Source organism: Eretmochelys imbricata, chromosome 1 (genome assembly GCF_965152235.1).
Source record: "Eretmochelys imbricata isolate rEreImb1 chromosome 1, rEreImb1.hap1, whole genome shotgun sequence".
NCBI classification, from domain to species: Eukaryota; Metazoa; Chordata; order Testudines; family Cheloniidae; genus Eretmochelys; species Eretmochelys imbricata.
This window is the reverse complement of record NC_135572.1, coordinates 270,897-288,569: the sequence shown is the minus strand read 5'-3', so window position 1 is coordinate 288,569 and position 17,673 is coordinate 270,897.

Sequence of the window (17,673 nt, the reverse complement as noted above, 5' to 3'; positions counted from 1 at the left end):
GGGAACGGAGGGGAGGGGGCATGGTGTGGTGGGCTGGGGAGGAGGGGGCATAGTGCAGTGGGCTGTGGGGAGGGGGCGGGAACAGTGGGCATGGTGCAGTGGGCTGGGGGGCGGGAACGGAGGGGAGGGGGCATGGTGCAGTGGGCCGGGGGGCGGGAACGGTGGGGAGGGGAGGGGGCATGGTGCAGGAGGCTGGGTTGGGCTGGGCAGGGAGGGGTCCTGGCGTGGCAGGTGGTGGGGTGGAGTGGGGCGGAGCAGCTCCCTTGGGAGGGGAGCGGAGGCTAATTCTGATCGGGGGCAGCGGTGGGGAGGGGGCGCTCAGGCTGCTGCGGGAGGAACGCTCCAGTTGCGGGCGCTGGGCCCAGGGTGGGGGCAGAATCGTCAGCCGCTCTCCAGGGTCTGGGCCGGGGTTCCCAGGCGATCCAGGGTATGGGCTCCAGGCCTCAGCCCCAGCCCCCTCCCTGCCCCTCTCACCTCCCATCTTTTCCCCATCACCTCTGGCCCCACCCTATTCCTGTGCCCCCTCCCGCCTCTGCTCCTCCCCCACCTCTGCTCCCACCCCCATTCCTGTGCCCCCTCCAACAACTCTGCTCCCACCCCCATCTCTGCACATCCTCCCCTATTACTGTTCTCTCTCCTCCCTGCCCACATTCCCCTCAGCCCTTTTCCCCCCATCTCTCCCATCTCCTCCTGGCTGCTGGATCTGTTCTGTTGGAGGTAGGATGCAAAGTCCTGCTCAGTGGTGGGTGGTGGAGCAGGGGTTGGGAGAGCGGAGTAGGGTGTGGAGCAGGGTGCGGGAGCAGTGAGGGGGTGGGGGTGACAGGCAGGGGCAGGGAGAGAGTTTGAGGTAAGCCTGCCCTTGCACTCCCCCCTTTCCTGCATATCTCCAGGGAACTGGAGCTGCCCTCACTGAAGGTCAAGTGGTCGGAACATGTGGGAGGGCTGGGAGGCAGGACTCCTGGGTTCCATCCCTGGGCGGGGTTGGGGGAGGGATGTTCAGGGCTTAGAGCAGGGGGGCTGGGAGGCAGGACTCCTGGGTTCCATCCCTGGGTGGGGTGTGGGGAGGGATGTTCAGGGCTTAGAGCAGGAGGGCTGGGAGGCAGGACTCCTGGGTTCCATCCCTGGGCGGGGTGGGGGAAGGGATGTTCAGGGCTTAGAGCAGGGGGGCTGGAAGGCAGGACTCCTGGGTTCCATCTCGTGGTGGGGGTGTGTAGTGGTTAGAGCAGGGCCAGGAGGAGGGTGGGGGACGCTGGAGGGGAGGACTAGACTGTGTGGGAAAGTGCTGGGCCTGGCAGTGGTGGATCAATGCATTGCATGGGCTCAGGGCTGCAGGGGCTTCATGTCAAGCCTGAGCTCTCCTTTTGCTCCAGCTGGGAGAGCCCTGAATCACAAAGGGGTCTGGCCAGGAGGGGCGGGGCCAAGCTGCTAGCGTGCAGAGCCCCCGGCCCCACTGGAGCATGGTGCCCGGCTGGACCCCCCTGCAGATGCCTGCGGGATGAGGTGGGCGGGGGGAGCTGCCCTCCACTGGTTCCCGGGATAAATATTTACGAAGCTGTTCTAGCAGTAACCCAAACAGCCCTGGTCCCTGGCTGTGAGAGGCTGCAGCTGCTGCTGCACTCCTGTGGGTGGGGCGGCACCAGCCAGGGCTTTGGGGGAAAGACAGTCTGGGGAGTGCAGAGCCTGGGGGGTTGCTGGGGGCGGGGGGCTGTGCCCATCAGGGCCTGGCAAGGAGACACTCGGCGGGGATTGCATCGAGAAGGGGCCTAGCTGGGAGATGTTCGGTGGGGTCTGCACCCTGCTGCATGGGGAGTGGTGTCCATGGGGCAGGCCTGCCTGTGAAGAGCCGTGTGCTCAGCAGCCCACGCACTGACCAGACCATGATGGTGCAGAGATAGGGATTGGGGCCTTGCCAGCACTGCATGGGGGTCCGTGGGCTGAGACCCAGACCCCGTTAAGCCCAGCTGTGGGATGTGGAGGGCAGGCAGGCTCTGAGCACGAGTGAAACGTTCCCATGGGCAGCACTCGGGGCCAGGACAGTGGCTGATGTGTCCAAGAGGAGCCAGGCTGATGGGCAAATAGCCAGTTGGGATTCCAGTGACAAAGGCTGCTTCTGCCAGGGCCGGTGTGTGTCTGTCTGCTGCTGCCCCCACTCACACCCATGAGCGGCCAGGCACGCCCGCAGGGACAGCTGCAGAGGCCGCTGCATGGCCCAGGGAGCCCATTAAGGGACAGCGGCTTCCCAGGCTTTAGCCAGGCAGGGTCAGGACACAGGAGGGCACAGGACTAGGACCCCTCTAACCTGCAGAGGCACCGTTTTCTGCAGGATGCAGTCCCTGCATGCAAAGAGCACAAGCCCTGCAGCTCCCCCCACAGCCCAGGGCGTTGCTGAGGATGAGACTGTTGATGGGCTGGGGTCAGAGTTAAGGGTGGCTGGGAGACTTGGACTGAATATTTAAAGTGTGTTCCCAGGCGAAGACACTGTGTCTGCTTCACCCTGACCCCAAACCTGCAAGCGCAGCCCAGCAGGGGGTGTTGAATGCCCTTGATAGTGCGGGCTAGCGGTGACAGCAGGAGCCTGCTGGACTCTGTTCCTGGCTCTGGGTGGGGAGTGGGGTCTAGTGAAAGCAGCAGGGAGTGGTGGGAGAACTCCTGGGTTCTCTCCCTGGCTCTGGCAGGAGAGTGGGGTTTGGGGAGGGGGAGGCTGGGAACCAGGACTCCTGGGTTCTATCCCTGGCTCTGGGTGGGGAGTGGTGTCTAGTGAAACAGCAGGGAGTGGGGGCCAGGACTCCTGGGTTCTATCTCTGGCTCTGGGAGGGGAGCGTAAGAACTAGGTAGCATCTTGCCTTAGCAATGTTACAGCTCTGCTAGCGAGTGGATCAGAGGCTGCAAACTGGGGTGGGGAAGGAGTGAGGGGAATGGCTAGTGGTCCTGCTCTGCTCCTCCACAGCTTGTCCCCTCCCAAAGCGTGGCACTGAGCTGTGACCCTGGCTGCTCCGGTCACTTCCCTGTGTCGGCCAGAGCAGAATCCAACGTCTGGAACAGCCTAGTGTTGGGAAACCCCCCGATCACCACACCCAGCCAGCCCCCTCTGCACTCCTGGGCCAGAGCCATGGCACCAGCGACACCCTGGGCCAGAGCAGGAAGCAGCTGATGCTGTCCCATCCCGGTGATGGTGGTGCAGGCCACTGGGATCGCAGACAGGGCTTTGGCGGCTGGATTGAGGGGCATTGCCAAACCGGGGAGCTGAAAGCCCACCCCGCAGTCTGCACATCTGCCCAGCTCCCTGCAGCGCCCCCGGCTGAGTGTGAGGGGCATGGCACAGATGTGAGAAGCCTGTTCCAAAGCCTTGTGCAGGGAGGGGTATGACAGGCCCCTGCCAGGAAGCCACAGAGCAGGGCAGGTTCCTGTGGCCCGGCACTGGGGAGGGGGGTTGATCTGGCAAACAGCGCTGCTGTGGCTGAGGAGATGATTTCTGGGAAGCAGTGTGTGGCCTTGGAACCAGCCCTCACCAAGTGCAGGGGGAAACTCATATCAGGGGCCACAGGGAATTAGCTTGTTGGCTAATCAGGGAGCTCTTCCTGGCAGCGTTGGAGCCAGTTGTCACCAAGAGCTCAGAGGTTCTCACCTGCACCGGAGGGGCCACCTACATCCCCTGCAGCTCCAGCCCCCTGTGGTGCCGGCCAGCATCCCATGCCCAGCACCATGCCAGCTTGTGTCCCACACCCCCTGCCGTGCCAGCCTAGGTCCCACACCCCCTGCCGTGCCAGCCTGGGTCCTGGGTCCCTTGTGATGCCAGCTTGTGTCCCCCACCCCTTCCATGCCAGCCTGGGTCCTGTGCCCCTTGTGATACCAGCCTGGGTCCCACACCCCCTGCCGTGCCAGCCTGGGTCCTGTCTCCCTTGTTATGCCAGCCTGGGTCCTGGGTCCCTTGTGATGCCAGCTTGTGTCCTCCACCCCTTCCATGCCAGCCTGGGTCCTGGGTCCCTTGTGATGCCAGCCTGGGCTCCACACCCCCTGCCATGCCAGCCTGGGTCCTGTGCCCCTTATGATGCCAGCCTGGGCTCCACACCCCCTGTCATGCCAGCCTGGGTCCTGTGCCCCTTGTGATGCCAGCCTGGGCCCCACACCCCCTGCTGTGCCAGCCTGGGTCCTGTATCCCTTGTGATGCCAGCCTCGTCCCACACCCCCTGCTGTGCCAGCCTAGCTCCCACACACCCTGAAATGCGCTCTGTAGCTGGAATCCAGATGCCAGTCTATAAATTGCCCAGGTTTATGTGGCTACCTTCAATCCAAAGCCCCCAGAGATACCTGTGGGGGTCCCAGTTAATTTTGTCTAATTGGACCTATTGGAGGTGGGCAAAGGATTTCTTAAAGGTGTCAGGGTAAATGGCAAAATGTGCACAGGGTGAAGGGACTCAGGGGCCCAGATCCTGGTGGCCAGGAGTGATATGATTAAGGAATCTGATCTGCTCCCAGGAGAGAAAGTAAAGCTCCTTTCCTTAGGGGAATTCAAGCCCACCTTGCCTTTAGCTTGCATGGAACTAGAGCGGGACAGTTTAAAAGGTTTCAGAGTAACAGCCGTGTTAGTCTGTATTCGCAAAAAGAAAAGGAGTACTTGTGGCACCTTAGAGACTAACCAATTTATTTGAGCATGAGCTTTCGTGAGCTACAGCTCACTTCATCAGATGCATACCGTGGAAACTGCAGCAGACTTTATATATACACAGAGAATATGAAACAATACCTCCTCCCACCCCACTGTCCTGCTGGTAATAGCTTATCTAAAGTAATCTTCAGGTTAGGCCATTTCCAGCACAAATCCAGGTTTTCTCACCCTCCACCCCCCCACACAAATTCACTCTCCTGCTGGTGATAGCCCATCCAAAGTGACAACTCTTTACATAATGTGCATGATAATCAAGTTAGGCCATTTCCTGCACAAATCCAGGTTCTCTCACTCCCTCACCCCCCTCCAAAAACCCACCCCCATACACACACAAACTCACTCTCCTGCTGGTAATAGCTCATCCAAACTGACCACTCTCCAAGTTTAAATCCAAGTTAAACCAGAACATCTGGGGGGGGGGGGTGGTAGGAAAAAACAAGAGGAAATAGGCTACCTTGCATAATGACTTAGCCACTCCCAGTCTCTATTTAAGCCTAAATTAATAGTATCCAATTTGCAAATGAATTCCAATTCAGCAGTTTCTCGCTGGAGTCTGGATTTGAAGTTTTTTTGTTTTAAGATAGCGACCTTCATGTCTGTGATTGCGTGACCAGAGAGATTGAAGTGTTCTCCGACTGGTTTATGAATGTTATAATTCTTGACATCTGATTTGTGTCCATTTATTCTTTTACGTAGAGACTGTCCAGTTTGACCAATGTACATGGCAGAGGGGCATTGCTGGCACATGATGGTATAAATCACATTGGTGGATGTGCAGGTTCACACAGGGTCCATTTTGGGGGGCAGTGAGCCAGACAACCAGGTCTGCCCTTCACTCCATGTCCCAGCCAGCCCCAAACTCACTTACCCTCCGGCCCCTCCTCCTCTGGGCTTTCCCCTTTCCCGGGCCAGGAGGTCACCTGATTCCTTTATTCTCCAGCCCTTTAGCTCTCACCTTGCGGGGGGAAGGGCCAGGCCATCAGTGGCCAGGAAACAGGGTGTCGGCCATTCTCTGTGTCCAGATCCCTGCACACACCTGCCCTCCAGGTGCAATGATCATACACCCTTACCCCACCACCTAGATACTTAAGAACTGCCTAGGGGAAACTGAGGCAGCCCCACACTATTCAGAGGAAACATTAAGAACAGTCCCACTTCGTCACAAGGGGTTTACCCTCAACTGAACTGCACTTGAGCCAGGTCTGTGTTGTATTGTTAAGAGAAACCCCTAAATATTGAACCCAACCTTTGTCACTGCCGACTCCACCTGGCAGAAGGGTTACAATAAAATACCTGCAGCTGTACTGGTGGGGAATTCTATTGTTTCACTGTCCAGGACTGTTAATTTTGTGACCCACAGCAAGAGGGAGAGTGTCCCGGGGCCCCAGACACACACCCTGCCGAGGGGGAGGCAGCTGAACGCAGAGGTGAAACCCCCATACACTTAGCAGCAGAATTGCAATATGGCCACAGGGCAGTGGGGTGAGGAGCTGGCCCCCTTACCAGAGGCAGCCCTTCAGTGCAAGCAAAAGCCAAGCAGAGTTTGCTGCGGACAAAGTGAAGACAGTTCTCTGGGTTGCATAAGGGAGGATATCATTAGTAATGCCTCAGACAGACAAAACAGGGGGAGGCTCTCTATGGTGGAGGGCAGAATACACAGGGAAGCCCCAGCTAGGGAAAAACAGGTGCCCCAGGGAACCCTACAGTTAGTAAATATTGCCCACTAAACACTGTGGGGAGCTACTGCTACTAGCCCATGAGTGCCTGCTTGCTGGCCACCTGGGAAGGAGAGAAATTCTGGGAGTCTGCAGAAAAGCTTTTATTGTCCAGCTGACCAGAATGATGTAAAGGAGTACTGCAAAACTAGTGGCACCTTAGAGACTAACCAATTTATTTGAGCATGAGCTTTCGTGAGCTACAGCTCACTTCATCGGATGCATTCAGAGGTAGAAAGAGTTTCTTTAATAAAAGTAACCTAGCATCAGTCTGAGAAACCAGCACGCATGGTATTCATAAACATAAAAGCATGAGCAAGAACACCCCCCCGCCCCCGAGTACGTCCTTTGCTTCAGGTTCTTAAGTCCAACACCCAAGTCCCTGTAGTGTGCCCCCTCCAACACGCCACTCACAGTTGTTGTGCCTGGTCAGTGCAGACCCAGGGGTCATAAGTACAGCTGCGTGAGTTCTCCTCCCACCGCAAGTGTGTGTGTGTGTAGGGTAAACACCACCATGCTTGCTCCTGCCAACCGCTCCAACCAGCTGCCCCATCTCTTTGTGATTTTAGCTCTGTGCAGGAAACACAGTCATGCCACAAGTGATTTCAGCTCTCAGGGATTTCGGGCTCTGTGCAGGTAGGGCAGAAACGTGGTTTTAGCTCTGATTAAGCAATTAAAATAACAAAAGAGACTCCTAATAAAGCCCATTTAGCTCTAGTCTTTGAACAGTGGGGAAATAGGTTAAACTAGCCTACAGAATAGGCCTTGAGCCAGAGCAGCCTCCTGGCTGCTAACCCTGCCCCTATACCTCTTACTTTGACAGGGCACTGACATTCAAGCCCCTGCTTAATGAGGTTCTTTCAACTGAGAGTGGCCCCCCTCATTTGGGACAGGTTAAGCGCAGTCCTGTTTTCCTGTATTCCTAAAATAATTACAACATTAGTAACCATATTTCACTACCCCTGCATTCAGTACTAAGGTCATTTGTGCCCAGCACCAGCCAAAGTTGATCCTTTGACATAGACATATCTGATGAATATGTAAACAGAGCAGGAGCAAACTGTATTTACATAAACATGCCCATAGTCTCTTCCGCTCCCAGCTAGCTGTCAGGGAAGCATTCATTCAGACCCTGCTTACACCTGGGCAGATCATAAGACTCACATGGGAAATGTGCTGAAGTGACTCAGAGATGCAAGTCTGACAGTCAAATTGTCAAATGTAAGATTTCTAGATTCCAAGGCCAGAAGGGATGGACCGTTGTGATCATCTAGTCTGACCTCCTGTACAACATCGGCCAGAGAACATCCCCAAATAATTATTAGAGCAGAGCTGTTAGGAAAACATCTAATTGTGATTTTAAAATAGTCAATGATGGAGAATCCACCATGACCCCTGCGTAAATTGTTCCCATGGTTAATTACTTCACCGTTAAAAAATTAGGCTTTCTTTCCAGTCTGAATTTGTCTAGCTTCAACTTCCAGACACTGGGTCATGTCAGACTTTTCTCTGCTAGATTGAAGAGCCAATTACTAAATATTTGTTCCCCCTGTAGTTACTGATAGACTGCGATCAAGTCATCCCTTAGCCTCTCTTTGTTAAGCTAACTACATTGAGCTCCTTGAATCTGTCACTATCAGGCAGGTTTTCTAATCCTTAATTATTCTCATGGCTCTTCTCTGAACCCTCTCCAGTTTGTCACCATCCTTTTTGAACTGTGGGCACCAGAACCGAACACAGAATTCCAGCGGTGCTTACACCAGTACCATATATAGAAGTAAAATAACCTCTCTCCTCCCACTTGAGATGTCTCTGTTTATGTGTCCCAGAATTACATTAGCTTTTTTGGCCACAGCGTCGCACTGGGAGCTCATGTTCAGCTGATTATCCACCATGACGCAGAATCTTTTTCACAGTCACTGCTTCCCAAGATAGAGTCCCCCAGCCTGTAAGAAAGGCCTGCATTCCTTGTTTCCAGATACATACATTTACATTTATCTGTATTAAAATGCATATCATTTGCTTGCGCCCTGTTTACCAAGTGATCCACATTGATCAGTATCAGTGCTCCAAGACATATTGAAAATCAACATTAATGGTCCAGTGAGTTCATCAGCCAGCTCTTTTCAAACTCTTGAATACAAGTTATCTGGACCTGCTGATTTAAAAATGTCTAACAAGATTAGTTTCAGTTTAACATCATCCAGAGATACTAGTGAAATGGAAAGAATGATATGAGACTATATCATTTATTTTTCTCCAAATACAAACATGAATATTTATTGAACACATCTGCCTTTTCTGTATTATTATTGATAATCCTACCATTCCCATCCAGTAGTGGACCAGTACCATTGTCAGGATTCATTTTGTCCCTAATATAGTTAAAAATCTCCTTCTTATTGTCCTTCCTGCAGGTTTGTGGAGGATTTCAGCACCATTTGGCCGCTGTAACAGACCTTTACAAACAGTCAGACCTGATAAAGTGGCAGGGACTGAGGCATCTCAGGAAGGCTTTGATGATGATGTCAAGAGAATTCTGTCAGGAAAGCTGGTTCTGAGTAGTCCAAACTGGTACAAAATGTTTGGAGTGGGCGTGGACGCATCCAACACATGATTGGGAGTGGTGCTGATGCAAGCAGGGGAAGGTAACGAGAAGCATCCCACTGACTTTCTAAGCTAAAAATGAACCCCCAGGGAATGGAATTATTCCATTTTAGAACATGAATGGACTGTCGGACAACTGAGGCCCTGCTGTGCAGCGGGATGGTCAGGGTTCTGGCTGACCACTCCCCAGAACAAAGGACACCAACTCTCAGTACACTGGTGTACAGTCTGACCTGTTTGTACAGGACGTTGACCTTTGTCCCATCACCTGAGCTCAGGTGACCTGGTAAATAATCATTTATGTATTAGAAAGAGTTATGAGCGTTGCTAAATTAGTGCAAAGGCAAGAAAGAGCCAGTGCAAGTAGGAGTAAGCAAAGACACTTAACGATTGCTTCAGCATAGGCTTTCAGTGAGCCTGAGGCCTAGCAGTTACCTTGAAGCCTAGTAGTAGTAGTATAGCTAGCATAAAAGGCCACATTCCCTGGCTGGGCCGGGAAGAGGCTTCAGGAGCCAACCGTATTTCCGTGAACACACCTACTCTGCGTAGGTATCTAGCAGACAGAGCAGCGTTGCTTTAGCTGGTGTTGGGTCACAGATCACTTTAGTACCGAATGCAGGAGTATGAAATGCTGTTATCAATGTTGTTGATTTATTGTATGAGTAAAGGGGGGCAGAACTGTGGTTAACCTGTCCCAAATGAGGGGGTCACCCTCAGCTGAAAGGACCTTGTTAAGCAAGGGACTCGAAAGCCAGAGCCCGGTGACAGTAAGAGGGATGGGGACAACGGTTCCATCTACGAGGTGCGCCCAGTCCATGGTCTGGTTTAACCTGTTTCTCCCCACGGTTCAAAGACACAGCTAAATAAGCTTTATTAGGAGCCTTTTTGTTATTGTAAAGGTTCAAAGGGAACTGAGGCCGGTTGTGGTGGGGCATGTTTCTGCCCAGTCTGCTCAGCGCTAAAAATCACAGAATCATAGAATCATAGAATATCAGGGTTGGAAGGGACCTCAGGAGGTCATCTAGTCCAACCCCCTGCTCAAAAGCAGGACCCATCCCCAATTAAATCATCCCAGCCAGGGCTTTGTCAAGCCTGATCTTAAAAACTCCTAAGGAAGGAGATTCCACCACCTCCCTAGGCAACACATTCCAGTGTTTCACCACCCTCCTAGTGAAAAAGTTTTTCCTAATATCCAACCTAAACCTCCCCCACTGCAACTTGAGACCATTACTCCTTGTCCTGTCCTCTTCCACCACTGAGAATAGTCTAGAACCATCCTCTCTGGAACCACCTCTCAGGTAGTTGAAAGCAGCTATCAAATCCCCCCTCATTCTTCTCTTCCGCAGTCTAAACAATCCCAGTTTCCTCAGCCTCTCCTCATAAGTCATGTGTTCCAGACCCCTAATCATTTTTGTTGCCCTTTGCTGGACTCTTTCCAATTTATCCACATCCTTCTTGTAGTGTGGGGCCTAAAACTGAACACAGTACTCCAGATGAGGCCTCACCAATGTCGAATAGAGGGGGATGATCACGTCACTCGATCTGCTCTCTATGCCCCTACTTATACATCCCAAAATGCCATTGGCCTTCTTGGCAACAAGGGCACACTGCTGACTCATATCCAGCTTCTTGTCCACTGTCACCCCTAGGTCCTTTTCCGCAGAACTGCTGCCTAGCCATTCGGTCCCTAGTCTGTAGCTGTGCATTGGGTTCTTCTGTCCTAAGTGCAGGACCCTGCACTTATCCTTATTGAACCTCATCAGATTTCTTTTGGCACAATCCTCCAATTTGTCTAGGTCCCTCTGTATCCTATCCCTGCCCTCCAGCGTATCTACCACTCCTCCCAGTTTAGTATCATCCGCAAATTTGCTGAGAGTGCAATCCACACCATCCTCCAGATCATTTATGAAGATATTGAACAAAACTGGCCCCAGGACCAACCCCTGGGGCACTCCACTTGACACTGGCTGCCAACTAGACATGGAGCCATTGATCACTACCCGTTGAGCCCGACAATCTAGCCAACTTTCTACCCACCTTATAGTGCATTCATCCAGCCCGTACTTCTTTAACTTGCTGACAAGAATACTGTGGGAGACAGTGTCAAAAGCTTTGCTAAAGTCAAGATACAATACATCCACTGCTTTCCCTTCATCCACAGAACCAGTAATCTCATCATAGAAGGCGATTAGATTAGTCAGGCATGACCTTCCCTTGGTGAATCCATGCTGACTGTTCCTGATCACTTTCCTCTCATGTAAGTGCTTCAGGATTGATTCTTTGAGGACCTGCTCCATGATTTTTCTGGGGACTGAGGTGAGGCTGACTGGCCTGTAGTTCCCAGGATCCTCCTTCTTTCCTTTTTTAAAGATTGGCACTACATTAGCCTTTTTCCAGTCATCCGGGACTTCCCCCGTTCGCCACGAGTTTTCAAAGATAATGGCCAATGGCTCTGCAATCACAGCTGCCAGTTCCTTTAGCACTCTCGGATGCAACTTGTCCGGCCCCATGGACTTGTGCACGTCCAGCTTTTCTAAATAGACCCTAACCACCTCTTTCTCCACAGAGGGCTGGCCATCTATTCCCCATGTTGTGATGCCCAGCGCAGCAGTCTGGGAGCTGACCTTGTTCGTGAAGACAGAGGCAAAAAAAGCATTGAGTACGTTAGCTTTTTCCACATCCTCTGTCACTAGGTTGCCTCCCTCATTCATTAAGGGGCCCACACTTTCCTTGGCTTTCTTCTTGTTGCCAACATACCTGAAGAAACCCTTCTTGTTACTCTTAACATCTCTTGCTAGCTGCAACTCCAGGTGCGATTTGGCCCTCCTAATTTCATTCCTACATGCCCGAGCAATATTTTTATACTCCTCCCTGGTCATATGTCCAACCTTCCACTTCTTGTAAGCTTCTTTTTTATGCTTAAGATCCGCTAGGATTTCACCGTTAAGCCAAGCTGGTCGCCTGCCATATTTACTATTCTTTCGACACATCGGGATGGTTTGTCCCTGTAACCTCAACAGGGATTCCTTGAAATACAGCCAGCTCTCCTGGACTCCTTTCCCCTTCATGTTAATCCCCCAGGGGATCCTACCCATCCGTTCCCTGAGGGAGTCGAAGTCTGCTTTAAGAGACTGACCGGCAGAGGTCACAGCAGAGAGGCGACTGGCAGGTAACCAGTGGAACAAGAGGCTGGTGAGGGAGTCAGCCAGAGCAAGTGCTCAAATGGCAGAGCAAGCCAGGTGCCATCTTCCCCGGGTGGGAGGGGAACTCACATGGATGCACCACTGAATCCTGGATCCTCACTGACCCAGGACAACCACTGTGAGTGGGGTGCAGTGGAGGGAGAAGGGAGGGGCACAGTAAAGGAACGGTTGGTTGTAGAACTCGGGAACACGAGGCGGAAGGCTGTGCCCCATGCACTCTGGGTGTGGGTGTCCTGCTCACAGTGTTGTGTGTCTGAATCCTGCTTGTGGCATTTTCCCTAATTAACGCTGGGTGACTTCCCTCCTTTCATTAAAATTTTCTTTGCTACATTCAGACTCTGTGCTTGTGAGAGGGGAAGTATTTCCTCTCAGAGGCACCCAGGGGGTGGGAAGTAATTGTCCCAGGTTACTGGGTGGGTTCTGTGTTGAATTGTTCAAGAGGAACCCCTAGGTAGTGACCCTGTCCCTAGTTGCTGCCGGCTCCACCTGGCAGAAGGGTTACATTTTGGGGGCTCAGCCAGGATCTCTGGGTCAGTACCTTTTGCAAGCACATCTTGAGTGATCCACTATGTTGGAAAAACAATTGTGTTTATATTTTGGCAAAATCATAGTTTGTATAATGGCAAATATGTCAGGTTTGTTGGGTCCTGACTTAGAAGCCCCTAGCCTGGGGACTGCAGCCTTGGCCAATGAGTGGGCAAAAGCACTGGGACAAGCACTGGAAAAGGTTGTGTTGTACCATGCTACGTCAAGCTCCTATCATAAGTTAAGGTTATTTGCTGGGGCTCCCATCCTAATACCTGGGGAGGAGGAGTTTGAACCCTGGTTGGAACATACCACTGAAATGCTGCAGGAGTGGGCCATACCAGATGCTGAGAAGTGAAGATGTCTAGTAGAGAGCCTCAGGGACCCCGCATTAGATATGATTTGCACCCTGAAGCTCACTAACCCTGGGGTCAGTGTGAAGGACTGCCTGGAGGCCCTCAATCACACCTTTGGGAGCATAGAGGGCTCTGAGGACATTTATTGTAAGTTCCTTAATTCCTGACACCAAAGGGATGAGAAGGTTTCAGCCTTTAATACAGAAGCTAGAGAGGCTACTTCAGAGAGCTGTCCAGAGGGGAGCAGTGACAGCTGAGCAGATGGATCAGACCAGACCAGATCAGATTGTAAGAGGAACTCAATATCAGAGCCTGATTCTACTTCATCTCCAGTTAAGAGAATGACAGGAATGTCCCCCTAGTTCCTCCCCACTGATAAAAGAGGTCAGAGAGGAGGAAGAAAGGCAGGCTGCCAGTGAGTTTTGGGAAGCCCAATCATCTGGGCCAGCCAGCACAGCACCCCTGCCGACAGCCAGTATACTGATGCTGAGAGCCAGAGAGGAACTTGCTGTGATGAAGTGGGACTGTTTTTAATGTTTTCTCTGAATATTGTGGGGTGCCTCAGTTTCCCCTAGGCAGTTCTTAAGTATCTAGGTGGTGGGAGCAGGGTGTATGATCGTTGCAGAGCCCTAGAGGGAAGGTGTGTCTAGGGGTCTGGACACAGAGAATGGCCAACACCCTGTTTCCTGGCAACTGATGGCCTGGGCCCATCCCCCCTGCAAGGTGAGAGCTAAAGGGTTGGAGAACAAAGGAATCAGATGACCTCCTGGCCCGGGAAAGGGACAAAGCCAAGAGGAGGAGGGGCTGGAGAGGGTTTTCAGTTTCGGGCTGGGTGGTCGAACGCAGGGAACCCCAAGGCTGGGGTCTAAGCTCCCTGCCCCCCAGAAGGACTTGACTGAGGGGTCCTGGTTGTACCCATAAGCTCTGTTTTAGACTGTGTTCCTATTGTCCAATAAACCTTCCGTTTTACTGGCTGGCTGAGAGTCACGGTGAATCCCAGGAAGAGGGGTGCAGGGCCCGGACTCCCGCAGGCCCTGACAGAAAAGACAGATGAGCTGCAAAGCACCATTCATTGGAGTAAGACTGCCAGGCCTCTGGCTGTGGCAATGGAGAATTCAGCATTTAGAGCCACAGTCCCACCCAGGCAAAGGGGGAAAGGACAATTCTTCTGCTACCAATGTGGTCAGGATGGACACGGTGCTGCCAAGTGCCGTAATGAAGAAAATCCCTCCTTAGTGTAGGGAAAACTGAGGACCAGCTGGGAGGGCTGGGGGAACTGCCAGAGGGTCTGGGGATGGGGGCCACCCAGACCCACAGGACTTGCGGGCTCCCCGAGAAGAGACTGTCCAGCTGGGATCCCCCCCAGGACTGATAGGGCCTCGAGCAGAGGTCACGGTGAGGATTAAAGGGGCAGAGTGTAAAGCAGGGCTCGACACTGGATCTCAGGTGACTATTATATTTCAGTCATTCCACCAGCACACGCTTAGACACCTGCCTATACAGCCACTGACTGGCCTTGGTCTGTGTGGCCTCAGCATGGAGGAAGATCCCTACCAAGAGCATGTCAAAAATGCCCGTGTCCCCCACCCCCTGCCGTGGCAGTCCATGTCCCCCACCCCTGCCATTCCAACCCGTGTTTCCCGCCCCCTGCCATTCCAACCCGTGTTCCCCACCCCCTGCCGTGCTAGCCCATGTCCCCTGCCCCCTGCCATTCCAGCCCGTGTCCCCCGCGCCCTGCTGTGCCAGCCCGTGTCCTCTGCTCCCTGCCATTCCAACCCGTCTCCCATACCCCCTGCCATGCCAGCCCATGTCCGCCGCCTGCTGCCATTCCAACCCATGTTTGTGACGAAGCGGGACTGTTCTTAATGTTTCCTCTGAATACTGTGTGAGTGCCTCAGTTTCCCCTCAGTAGTTCTTAAGTATCTAGGGGGTGGAGTAAGGGCGTATGATCGTTGCAGAGCCCTAGAGGGCAGGTGTGTGCAGGGGTCTGGACACAGAGAATGGCCGACACCCTGTTTCCTGGCAACTGATGGCCTGGGCCCTTCCCCCCTGCAAGGTGAGAGCTAAAGGGTTGGAGAACAAAGGAATCAGGTGACTTCCTGGCCCGGGAAAGGGACAAAGCCCAGAGGAGGAGGGGCTGGAGGGAGTCAGTTTGGGGCTGGCTGGGACATGGAGTGAAGGGCAGACATGGTTGTCTGGCTCACTGCCCCCAAAAATGGACCCAGCTGAGGGGTCCTGTTCTCTGCACCTACAAGCTCTGTGTTAGACCATGTTCCTGTCATCTAATAAACCTGTTTTACTGGCTGGCTGAGAGTCACGTCTGACTGCGGAGTTGGGGGGCAGGACCCTCTGGCTTCCCCAGGACCCCCCCTGGGTGGACTCGCTGTGGGAAGCGCACGGAGGGGCAGAGGAGGCTGAATGCTCCGAGGTCAGACCAAGGAAGGTGGAAGCTGTGTGAGCTGTGTGTCCTGGAGACAGGCTGCTCACAGAAAGGAGACTTCCCAGAGTCCTGACTGGCTTCATGGGGAGCAGTTCCAGATTATCGCCCGGGGACTCTGTGACAGTGTTCCCCACCCCCTGCAGTGCCAGCCCGTGTCCCCCACCCTCTGCCGTGCAGGCCCGTGTGTCAGCCTGTGTCCCCCTCCCCGTGCCATTCCAAACCATGTTCCCCGCCCCCTGTGGTACCAACCTGTTTCCCCCATCCCCTGCTGTGCCAGTCCGTGTCCCCCGCCTCCTGGGGTACCAGCCCGTGTTCCCCGCCCCCTGCCATCCCAACCCGTGTCCCCTGCTGTGCCAGCTCGTGTCTCCCACCCCCTGCTATGCCAGCCCATGTCCCCTGCCCTGTGCTGTGCCAGCCCGTGTCCCTTGCCCTTTGTCATGCCAGCCCGTGTCCCCCCCTGCCATTCCAACCCATGTTCCCCACCCCTGTGGTACCAGCCTGTGTCCCCCATTTCCTGCTATTCCAGCCCATATGCCCCACCCCCTGCAGTGCCAGCATCTGTCCCCTGCCCCCTGCTGTGCCAACCCGTGTCCCCCTCCCCCTGCCATTCCAGCCCATGTCGCCCACCCCCTGCGGTGCCAGCCCGTGTCATAGAATCATAGAATAACAGAGTTGGAAGGGACCTCTGGAGGCCATCTAGTCCACCCCCTGCCCAGAGCAGGACCAATTCCAACTAAATCATCCCAGCCAGGGCTTTGTCAAGTCTGACCTTAAAAACTTCTAAGGAAGGAGATTCCACCACCTCCCTAGGTAACGCCTTCCAGTTTTTCACCACCCTCCTAGTGAAAAAGTTTTTCCTAATATCCAACCTAAACCTCCCCCACTGCAACTTGAGACCATTACTCCTTGTCCTGTCATCTGCTATCACTGACAATAGTCTAGATCCATCCTCTTTGGATCCACCTTTCAGGTAGTTGAAAGCAGCTATCAAATCCCCCCTCATTCTTCTCTTCCGTAGACTAAACAATCCCAGTTCCTTCAGCCTCTCCTCATAACTCATGTGTTCCAGTCCCCTAATCATTTTTGTTGCCCTTCGCTGGACTCTCTCCAATTTCTCCACATCCTTCTTGTAGTGTGGGGCCCAAAACTGGACACTGTACTCCAGATGAGGCCTCACCAATGTCGAATAGAGGGGAACGATCACGTCCCTCGATCTGCTGGCAATGCCCCTACTTATACATCCCAAAATGCCATTGGCCTTCTTGGCAACAAGGGCACACTGTTGACTCATATCCAGCTTCTCGTCCACTGTCACCCCTAGGTCCTTTTCCGCAGAACTGCTGCCTAGCCATTCGGTCCCTAGTCTGTAGCTGTGCATTGGGTTCTTCTGTCCTAAGTGCAGGACCCTGCACTTATCCTTATTGAACCTCATCAGATTTCTTTTGGCCCAATCCTCCAATTTATCTAGGTCCCTCTGAATCCTATCCCTACCCCCCAGCATATCTACCACTCCTCCCAGTTTAGTGTCATCCGCAAATTTGCTGAGGGTGCAATCCACACCATCCTCCAGATCATTAATGAAGATATTGAACAAAACCGGCCAGGACCGACCCTTGGGGCACTCCGCCAAATACCGGCTGCCAACTAGATGTGGAGTCATTGATCACTACCCGTTGAGCCCGACAATCTAGCCAACTTTCTACCCACCTTGTAGTGCATCCATCCAGCCCATACTTCTTTAACTTGCTGACAAGAATAGTGTGGGAGACCGTGTCAAAACCTTTGCTAAAGCCGAGGAATAACATGTCCACTGCTTTCCCTTCATCCACAGAACCAGTAATCTCATCACAGAAGGCAATTAGATTAGTCAGGCATGACTTTCCCTTGGTGAATCCATGCTGACTGTTCCTGATCACTTTCCTCTCGTCTAAGTGCTTCAGAATTGATTCCTTGAGGACATGCTCCATGATTTTTCCGGGGACTTGAGGTGAGGCTGACTGGCCTGTAGTTCCCAGGATCCTCCTTCTTCCCTTTTTTAAAGATGGGCATTACATTAGCCTTTTTCCAGTCATCCGGGACTTCCCCCGTTCGCCATGAGTTTTCAAAGATAATGGCCAATGGCTCCGCAATCACATCCGCCAATTCCTTTAGCACTCTCGGA